Genomic DNA, 10,803 nt, shown 5'->3' with positions numbered 1-10,803 from the left:
TCCGCTTTCTTTCAAAAAGATGGAAGTTATAATGTGTGGGTGCCGCATAACCGATGTAAGTGTTCCTAATTAATGGGCATTTCGGTTATTTTCCAGTTTCTGACTAATGTCAATGATGCCACCACGTGCATCTACATTTTTTGTATATAGATATGCCTGTGTCCTACAGCGGCGATCCCTAGAAGTGAAATGCTGAACAGTGAATCTACTTCATACTCCGGCACAAGCACAGTATGAGAGGAAGGTTCATTTGGTTCTCCCCTCACTAAATAAGGAATTCATGAGCTCTTAAGAATATTTGTCAAAGGCGCCTGGCTGGCTCAGTTGATAGAACACGTAACTCCTGAGAGCAGGGTCAGGAGTCTGAGCCCCATGCTGGGTGTAAAAATTACTTTAAAAAGCATAAAAAATAGGGGCACCCAGCTCTTGATTTTGGCTCAGGTCATCATCTTGGGGTTCTGGGGCTGAGCCCCACATGGGGCTCTGTGCTCAGAAGGGAGTCTGCCTGAGGATTTTCTCTCCCTCTCGCTCTGCCCCCCGGCCCCCACTCACGCTGGTGCTCTCGCTCTCTCTCCAAAACAAATAAATCTTTTAAAAATAATAAAAATAAAAACCTTGGGCGCCTGGGTGGCTCAGAGGGTTAAGCCTCTGCCTTCGGCTCAGGTCATGGTCTCAGGGTCCTGGGATCGAGTCCCGCATCGGGCTCTCTGCTCAGCGGGGAGTCTGCTTCCTCCTCTCTCTCTCTCTGCCTGCCTCTCTGCCTACTTGTGATCTCTGTCTGTCAAATAAATAAATAAAATCTTTAAAAAAAAAAAAAAAGAAACATTTAATAAAAAAAATAAATAAAAATAAAAAAAACCTTCCTCAGTTTGATATGGGCCAAATAGCATCACATCACAATTTGTGCTCCTTTAATTATAAGGCTGAATTGATTTTTGTTTTAATTCTAGTATAATTAGCATACAGTGTTCTATTAGGTTCAGGCAACAATATAATGATTCAATAATTCTTTACATGTGGGTCTGTCGTTGTGCACGTCGGGTCCTCTGAGAAGCAGGTGGCAGGACAGGAGGAACGAGGAAGAGCCTTGCTGGGGGAAACGCCATGTAGGACAGAGGGAGGCGGGGAGCCGGGGGAGACAGGAGAGCCTTCGGAGCCACAGACAGGTGTCCCACTTGTGAAAAGAGAGGGGGAAGGAGGATCGTGAGGGATGACTCTCAGATCACAACGCTGCTCCGAGAAAGCCTCAAGCAGACCAGTGGCGAGTTTCCAAGGTGGCCTGGGTCAAGGACCCCACTGTGTTCTGTCACTGGCTGGAAACAGCCTCGGGAAAGCATGACCCAGCATGACTGCCATGGTGGATCCAAAGATGCTCTAGCTTACGGCTGTCAATCAGCCTTTTCTCCCCCATCGGAAGTTCTCCTGAAGGGGAGACTGACCAACCCCACCTCCACGGCCGCCACTAGAGTTGTTCTTAGAAGTTACCCGGCCATACCCTTGGCCTGATTTTCTGTGGTATCTCTGTGTTTTCATTACGGATCTGCAGAAATTCTTCACATGTTTGGTATAGCAGAGCTTGGTTGAATATGCTACAAGTATTCCCTCCTATTCTTTGTTTTAAATTGGACTCTGTGTTTCACCATATAGAAGGCTTCAAGTTTTTTAAAAAATTGTATAGTAAAATCTGTTAATTTTTTCCATTAATGCACCTGTGTCTTACTTGAGAATGCTATTTTTAATTTTTTAAGATTTTATTTGAGAGCGAGCGAGCAGGAGCTGGGGGAGGGGCAGACAGAGAGGGAGAGCAGACTCCCCACAGAGTAGGGAGCCCAACACTGGGCTTGATCCCAGGACCCTGGGATCATGACCTGAGCCAAAGGCAGACACTTAACTGACTAAGCCACCCACGCACTCCTAGAATGAGGTCTTCTTCTAGTAGAAAGAGAAAATGAGAGGATGGTGCCATCACTTTATCTCATATTTTTCTGGCTCCATGGTACCTAAGGGACATAAATTTAGTATAAATGATTATATTATGCACTGACCAGGCCTTGGTTGAGTTTGCTTGTCAGAACTTCTAGTTTTTTTTCTTTTACCACCTAACTATTACAGAATATATTTCTATATTACAAAATGTTTTGGAATCAATGGGCAGGCTCTATTTATTCAAGTCAAAGTCCACTTCTGAAAGAAAATCGCTGCAACCGAAGACATGGGCAAAACTCCGCATTCGAGAGAAGAAAGTGATGCTGCTTCCATGGTGGGTTGGGCCTCATGATGTGGGAGACCGCAGCTAGGAGCAAGGTATGCGAAGGGAGAAGAGGAGCCTGTGCTCAGAGTGCCCTCCTTCTACCCTCAGCCAGCTGGAGAGCCAGTTCTGAGGATGACGACCCATTCCGCACATACCTTGATTATTCCATCCAGCCTCCTTTTGGTTTTCTCCCTAGCAGCTCTCATAAGCTCTATCTGTTACATTTATGGCCTGGAAGCAGGGGTTTCCTGACTCTTTCATGGCTCCCGGATGGTCAGGTGGTTGTGGGACATCTGCTGACCACTATCTCACTTGGAGAGGGATTTGGGGAGAAAGGGTCCAGTTTATAAAACCACAGGAAGGAGGACCTTCCACTGCGCCACACTTACCTATTCTCTCTTATCTTCCAGTATCACTGTCCTCCTTCCAGGAGCCTCGAAGGAGACAGCCCAGCACGCCCCCGGATGCCCTCTACCACACCCATACTCCCTGGGCTTCTCCCAAGGCTCCAGCACTCCCCCAAGACCACAGCAATTAGCCCCAGACAATTATCAGTGATCCGGGACTGTCTCGATCTCACATTTTTATGTCAGGATGAATTTGGATTCTGAAGTTGATCTTATTGTGAGGGTTTTATGAGGGAAAGATTAAGTCGTCCTCTGATGTGTGCTTCATTAGGCCCCAAATCCTTGAAGAGTCATTAAAGCACCTTCTCATTGAAATGCTCTCAGTCTCAGCCTGATGGATATCTGCAGGAATAACCTCTCCATTATTTGGGAACTAAACTGGGTGGGAAGCTCTGCCAGATGTGATTTTGCAGCAGTACTTTGTGTCTGGCTCCTTTGTGGCTTGTGACCCTTCAAATCCATGAGTGTAACAACACCAGAGCCTGAGCCTGTTCTGTTTTTCCCAGGAAAAAAAACATTCCTGCCCTTCCTCTAAAGGGTCATGTTTGCCCTGAGTTGGCTTCACTCTCACCATGAACCCCCAGCTGCAGGTCTAGTCTGAGGCAGGTAGGGCTTAGTCCATGGTCATGGCACAGCCTGAGACCAGGATCAGGGCTCAGTCTAGAAATAGTTTCAGGCTCAGTCTGGGACCAGAATCAAGGCTCAGTGTAGGACTAGAGTCAGGGCTCGGTCTTAGATGAGGATCAGTGCTCAGTCCATTACCAGAATCAAAGCTAAGTCTGCAATCAGGGTCAGAGCTGTGTCTGGGTCCAGGATCAGGATCCAGTCTGCAGCCAAGATCAGGGTTCAGTCTGTTGCCAGGGTCAGGGCTGAGTCTATGACCTGATTAATAGCCCAGTCTGTGGCCAAGGGCTCACTGACTGACCCTGGCCTGGCATCAACCCCATCTCAGCTCAGCCAGCATTCAAGGATTTGACATCTTATCTGTGTACTCACTCTCAGTCTCAAATATTAGCCAGACCTACTCCCAGTCAAGCTGTGCCAACAGCCACCGAGAAATTCAAGCTACCTCCAGTGAGAGAAAGCAGACAGGGGTGTCTGCAGGTGACAATCTGTATCAGAGGCAACGTGGGGAAAAGCTGAGGCAGCACTATAATGGGTCTGGAATGGTAGCAGAAAAAGCCAATGTGACACCAGGACCTCAGCCTCAGAAGTCCAAGGCAAAGGCAAAGAGATCCTGCATTATTTCCAACCCTTTCCCAGAAAAACTTACCACTCATTCATCTTTCCGATTTCAGCAGCAGAAAGAGCCAGAATCTTTATGGAAGGGTCCATGCTGATGCCAAGTCTCTTTCTGATCATGGCTAAGAGGGGAGATGTTCTGCTTGGGATGAAGTAACCAGACTTGCTGGGTGGCCTTGCGTGAATCCGTCTTCCTCTCTGGGCTTCAGGACACTCCCCTGCAAGAGGAGGAGTTGGAGTGGCTTGTCTACCATGGCCCCTCAGTTCAGCCAGATGGGGAGAGACTGGGAAGGAAGAGCACTGGAAAGGTCCTAGGCAAGACAGTGAGCTTGGCAGGTCTAAGGACCCGGACTGAGCTTAGTGTGACTGGACACAGTATAGAGAAGACAGACCAGGGATGAAGGCAGAAAGAGAGATAGCGACTAAGCCCACAGGGCCTGGGTACAATGGAAGAGGGTCTGGTTTTTATCCTACAAGCAACGAGGAGCCTGCAGGGTTTTAGAGAGGAGAGCGAGCACCACAGGGCTGCATGTTAGAGTCCTAGCTCTGGGTGCTTGCTGTGTGAAGGAGGGATCAGAGGGGACAAAGGTGGAGACAGGGAGGAGACCCTGCAGTGGTCCGGACAAGAGATGCTGGAGGTCTGGGCTAGGGAGGGGGCAGAGGAAGTGGTGGCAGAGGGACACTTGAAGAGTATTCAGTGGGCAAAATCCACAAGACTTGATGGCAAGCAGATATGGGGGTGAGGGAGGGCTCAAGGGAAACAGGTGAATTCCAAGGCTCTGGCCTGTGTGAAGGAGGGATAGTAGTGAAACCCACTGACATGGGAAGACTGGAAGAGCAGGGTTAGTGCAGGAAAATGATAGTGAATTCCAATCTAGAATTGTTGAGTTCAAGATGCTCATGGGACTTCTAAGTGGAAGCATCTAAGAATGAATGAAGGACATAGGCCAGGAGTTCAGGTGAGCAACCTGGGCTGAAGACAGGAATTTGGGAGATGTGAGCCCTTACCCAGAGATAACATATAGGGAGAGAAGAGAAGGGGACCTGGGTAGAGTGTTGGGATACCCCAACATTTAAGGAACCAGCAGAGGGAGAGAAGTCAGCAAAGAACCCTGAGAAGGCAGAAGAGGATGTAGGGAAAACAAACTTGAAGAGGCGATGTATGTCTTGGAAGCTAGAGAGAGAATGAAATTGAATATGGACAAGAGGCAGGATGTGAGAACTCAAAGGATACAGTGACCACAGAGGCAATTAGTGACTCTTCGGAGAAAGTGATTTCTGGAGCCCTTCTAGGGACAGAAGCCAAACCGATACAGTAGAAGGATTGAGTAAGTGGACGTGGAGATTGGAAGTGTAGACAACTCTTTATTTTTTTTTTTATTTTATTATTTTTTTTTTTAGATTTTTTTTTTTTTTTATGTATTTGACAGCGAGAGATCACAAGTAGGCAGAGAGGCAGGCAGAGAGAGAGGAAGGGAAGCAGGCTCCCTGCTGAGCAGAGAGCCCGACGTGGGGCTCGATCCCAGGACCCTGAGATCATGACCTGAGCCGAAAGCAGCGGCTTAACCCACTGAGCCACCCAGGCGCCCTAGACAACTCTTTAGAAAGGTTTTCTCTGGAGGGGATGAGGTAGGATCATAGCTGGGGGAAGGCGCGGAATTTAAGGCAGAGAGGCGTGTTCTAAGCACAAGGGGACTTATGTGTGTATATGCTGGTGGGAAGGACCCACGGGAGGAGGAAATTAAAGGTACAGGAAAGAGAGCTGCTGGGGGAAAGAATGGGTCATTGAATGGCACTTACCATCTTACAAGTAACTTCCTATCCACTTCTGGTATTTAATTCTGTCAACCTGCCTGTGGCATCACATAACCATGCTCACTTCCTCACAGCACTTCCCACTGTCAGTAAATTATTTTAATTATTCTTTGGCTGTTTACTGACTCTTTCCAACAGATCTCAGCTCCTAGACTTTCCAGTCCCGGTCACTTCTTTCTTACCTTGCTTGATTTTTCATCATGCCCTTTACACTGCCTGATATTATATTACTTGTTTGTTATCGGTTTGGGTAACAAACCTACCTCCCCTACCAAAAATGTAAACTCCAGGGAAGGTGGGCCTAAGCCTGCCTTGTCTCCATTACACCCCAGCACCTAGCACAGTCCCAGATCATAGCAGGTACATAATCAATGCATGGGATGAACGACTGAATGAATGAATGAACCAATGATCTAAGAAAGGGTTCTGAGAACTACAAAGTACTGTTCAAAGTGAAGGACAGGGAGAAGAGCCTGATACCCGACAGACCTGTTCCATCTACCACATCCACAGTTCCATCTGAACTTCATAGCAACTTTTTGAGGTAGGAATGATTGGCCCCTTTTCAGAAATAAAGAAGCTGGGCTCCAAAGAGATTTTAAACACTGTCTGAAATCAAACGGCTAATATGTGCTGGCACCAGAATTGAAGGCCAGAATGCTGGGTTTGGTTTATTTGCTTTTCTGGAAATCCTGAGCTCATTTTCTGGCCCCCTACCCACAGCCTCTGGGGATGATCACAGATCCCTCCTTCCACCTGCGCTCTGGACTGCAGGCCTGGGAGTGGAGGCTGATCCAGTCCCATGTGTGCTCCAGAACCAGACCCCTGCCTGTAGCCATGCAGAAGGAGGGGAGCCCTCCACAGAGGGGTAGCTGGGGCTGAGTGCAAGGACAGTCAGGAGAGAGATTTGAGAGAGAATCTGGGCAGGACCCGATGGGCGTACGGATGTGGCGGCAAGAAAGAACAAGATACCCAACCTGGACTCCCAGGCTTCAGGCTCGGGGTGTAGGTGGCAGTGCTGAGATGTGGAGAAGGCTGAGATCCAAAGAAAGAGGAGCAAGTATGGGAAGGGAGGTGGTGGGAAGGGCACGGTCAGGCCTGTGGACATCCAGGTGATGGTGTCCAGTGTAAAGCTCAAGTCCAAGTTGGGAATGCTCATGGAGCCATCATGGTAGATACCTTCATGGAGGCCACATGGTGAAAGGGAGGGCCCAGGGTGGCTGGAAGGTCTGTGAACATGCTCAGAAGAGGGAGCCGTTGGTAAAACAGGAGGAGAGTGTCCCTCCTGAACTATGTAGCTGTGGAGACAAAAGACAAGACAAATGAGCTTTGCTGTGTGTTCGCGCAACAGAATATTTTGCAGCCTCCCTGGATAAACAAGCTGTCATCTACCACCAAACCCTCTATCAGCTGAAGCAGCTCAGGGAAAAGATAACACTGCAGGTTTGGATACTCCCAGCTGCTGTGCCTAATTACTACACAAGCAAACAAACCCAGAGATTTGGAGGCCAAGAGGGGCTTGCCTGTAGGGAGGAGGGACATTTCCCTACTCCCGGGGGATGGTTGGAAGATAAGCACAGACATTTATTGAGCACCTACTGTGTGCCAGACACTTGGCAATGTCATCTTACTTAATGCAGTATAAAAGGCATCATTCCCATTTTGCAGATGGGGAAACAGAGGCTCAGAGAGACCTGGCAATGCACCTAAGTTAAGAGTTTCACCCCGGCGTCTTCCCATTGCACTTCACAGCCTCCCTGGAGAAGGTCCAGGTCTGTTCCCTCCCACTTTCCCCAGTCTTCCAGAGTCAAGTCCAAATGCCCTGCTCCTGATTTCGCAGCTCTGTTTACTATTCTTTTCAAAAGATGTCTGTTTGCAAGAAGTAAAACTGTTGGATTCAGCAGCAGAGCAACAGGTATAAAGGAAACTGCCATGAAGAGCACGGACTTCAGCTCCCAGCACTACTGTATATTCACAGCGGATTTCTAAAACATCATTTGACATAGATGGTAATTCCAAGGGAACCCGTTGGCCTCTTTCCTCCTGCCCTGCCCTGGGCACATACGCCCAAGGTCAAACCAGGAAGAGGAAAGGAGGCTAGGGAGCTGCAGAAGAACCAGACTGCCCCTCAAGGAGACGTCAGCAGTCTTCTTCTGACTCAGGAGACAGACCAGCTCTCCCGTCTGACCTGAGATGGGAGAATGAGACTCAGAGAGGAGCAGTGAACAGAGTGTGAGAGAATTAGATCCCAAACCCCACCGTGATCTTCCCAAGACAACCTGCAGCTTCATAAGAAGCCAAGAAATCCATTTACAAGGAAGTTTTATATATGTATTACTAGTAAGATTTAAATTAATTTCTTTACTTCAGAAAAGGATCCCAACATGTATCCTCAAATGCAAATGTGAAAAGACCACATTTCTATAAAAAAGAGAATGACTATCTGAAGAGCAACCAGAAAGTTCCTAGCACTATCTGTCATCATTAATTTGCAGACTCTACACCAAACTCCAACCATACTGGTGTTCCCCTCCCCCCCCAGTCCCTTGAGATGCCCAGCCTTGTTCCTATTTCAGGGCTTTTTTGGTTGTTATTCTCTCTGCCTGGAACACACATCTCTAAGCTTATATGGCTAACAATCTTGTTGCTGGGATCTCAACTCAAATGTCACCTTTTCTGAGAAGCCTTCCTTGACTACCCTACCTCAGACAACCACAGTCACTTTCTATACCAGTGGATCCCAAACTTGAGCATGCATCAAATTCACCTGGAGGGCTTGAAATACACATTGCTGTGCCCCAGTCCCCAGAGCTGCTAATTCAATGGGTTTGAGAGCGTCCTGAGAATTTCTAGTTCTCCCAAGTTTTCAGGGTGTGTTAATGCTATTAGTCTAGGAGCAATATTTCGAGAGCCACTGTTCTATAACATCACTCTGTCTTGTGGTCTTCATAGTGTTTATCATAGTCTGAAATTATCTTGGTAATCTATTCAGTTACTTTACTATGGCCTTTCATGATTGGATACACCTGGGAGGCAGGTATCTGTTTGTGTGGTTTATTACAGTACGTCCAGTACCTAGAGCAAAGCCAAGTACATGGTAGATGCTCAATGAATATTTGTTGAATAAACAAGTTAGTGGATGGGTGGATGGATGGATGAACAGACTGACGGACGGATGATGGATGATATATGGATGAGGGATGGATAGATGGACGGATGATGGGTGATGTATGATTATGGATGGAAGGGTGATGGATGATGGATGGATGGATAGATAAGATGGGTGAATGAATGCATGGATGCTCACTTCAGCCTCTGCATTCCTGCTTCAGTACACACCATCTTTGTTCTACACCAAGTCGATCCACAGGTAAAACCAATCCCATTCTCGATTTCCAAGATCCCACTGATAAACGCAAGAATATGAAACAGTTTGCCAAAGATTTTGGAAGGCCATGGCCAGAAGGCACATACTACAAAACAGCAAACAACTGAAACTCCATTTAGGCATAGCTGATTTTAAAGGTCACTACAGTTACCCTATCATACCTAATGGACCAAATGGAAGCCATCTTGAAGGCTTCTCTCTCCTACACCTCCCCTCCTTGGCCTCCTCCTCCTCCTCCTGCTTGCTCTTTCCCTCCTCAAAAGATCTAAAAAAATAATCTTTCTCATTTTCCCATGTATAGCAGTTTAACCATGATTTTGGCATTGCTTAAGGATCCCAAGCAAACCAATACACCTCCCCTATCTTTAAACATTCCTGCATCTTTGAGACTCCTTCCTCTCCTCTAAGACTCATACGATCCCTCACATCACCTGACCATGCATGTCTGTCTCTTTGGCTAGTCAAGAGATTCAGACTAAGGATCCAAGTTCCAATTTAGTCTCTTCTCTGACAAGCTTTAATTTCATGATGCACTCGGGAAAAACATCAAATGTTGAATATCATGTGTAGCCAATGCCATCACAATATTCACCCCCAAAAGCCTTGCAAACTGTACAGCGTCCTATGAATACTACCCATTATTACTCTCCCTAGTTTATAACTCCTTTGAAAGGGAGACTCATAACTTACTTGTGTTTTCATCCATCCCTCCAATGCCTTACACACTGAAAATACTTTATAAATGCCTTAAGAGTTAAATAGCCTCTCGATGTCACACTAACAAGCATTTAAAGAGGGAGCAAAACACCTCCTTTTAAAACCTTCTTCTCCCTCCCATGGTGATCTATACTCTGATTTTATTTTCTCTGTTCTGAAAGCTCCACCTTAACCCACATGCAGAAATTAATCTGTTCACAGAGAGGTGAGTGCCTCCTGATGGCCCAGCCCAGATAACCAATCAGTGAAGTGTGAGAAGGCCTTGGTGAAAAATTAAGATCTTGAAACATTGTTTTTGATGCATTCAGCAAACTAATCCAGTGCCTCTCTGTTCAGAATTTGGTTTTGGCTGCTCTTCTGAAATTATTATCCCTAATTATTCAGAGTTTCCAGATGGGGGCTTCCTCTCAGAATCCTGGTCACCCACATCCCTGCAAATCCTCCCTTTCCCACCATGGGCAGGAGCCATCACTGACCAGACCACTTTCACATCTAGGCTCAAATACTGCCTTGGGATTACTTCATTTTTATTTTTACTTTTTATTATTTTTAGGGATTCCTTTTTTTTTTTTTTTTTTTAGGGATTCCTTAATTTTAAGAGACACTGAGGTGCCTCGCCAAGGAGCTGCCACAATCTGCAAGGCCCTAAAGGATGGACCATTTGCCTGCTGGGGGAAGAAGCAAGCAGGACTAAGCCAATTCCCACCCAGGAATAGACCCCAGACAACATGAAGGCCTGGACCAGCTGAGTGACGCTATGTCTAGAAACATCACCTCTGAGTCTCCCGGGCTCACAGCCATCGCTCAGAAGGGCACTACAGCTGTGCTTTGCTGGTTTGTTGCCAGAGTGTCCAGAATAATCAGAGGGTTTAGGAGCACCCCCGGGAGACTCTAACAAAAGTCATGAAAATGGCAAAAACTACCTTCTCTTGTCCAGCAGTAGCATCAGCAAAAACTGTGCAACTCCTTAAGAAATTTTCGGG

General features: G+C 46.9%; 1 long non-coding RNA gene across 1 annotated transcript in view; it reads right to left on the bottom strand.

The window, feature by feature from the left end:
- Window positions 1-1,581: 1,581 nt before the first annotated feature.
- Window positions 1,582-10,803, bottom strand: part of LOC131807606 (uncharacterized) — a 138,058-nt gene continuing 128,836 nt past the window's right edge. Inside the window, exons 4-5 of the long non-coding RNA XR_009344553.1 lie at window positions 3,932-4,118; window positions 1,582-2,000 (exon numbers count right to left, since the gene is read on the bottom strand). This is a non-coding gene — a long non-coding RNA (uncharacterized LOC131807606). The remainder of the gene's footprint in view (window positions 2,001-3,931; window positions 4,119-10,803) is intronic.

The sequence above is a fragment of the Mustela lutreola genome, chromosome 9 (genome assembly GCF_030435805.1).
Source record: "Mustela lutreola isolate mMusLut2 chromosome 9, mMusLut2.pri, whole genome shotgun sequence".
NCBI classification, from domain to species: Eukaryota; Metazoa; Chordata; class Mammalia; order Carnivora; family Mustelidae; genus Mustela; species Mustela lutreola.
The sequence above is the reverse complement of the archived record's forward strand: the minus strand, read 5'-3'. Positions and strand labels throughout refer to the sequence as shown.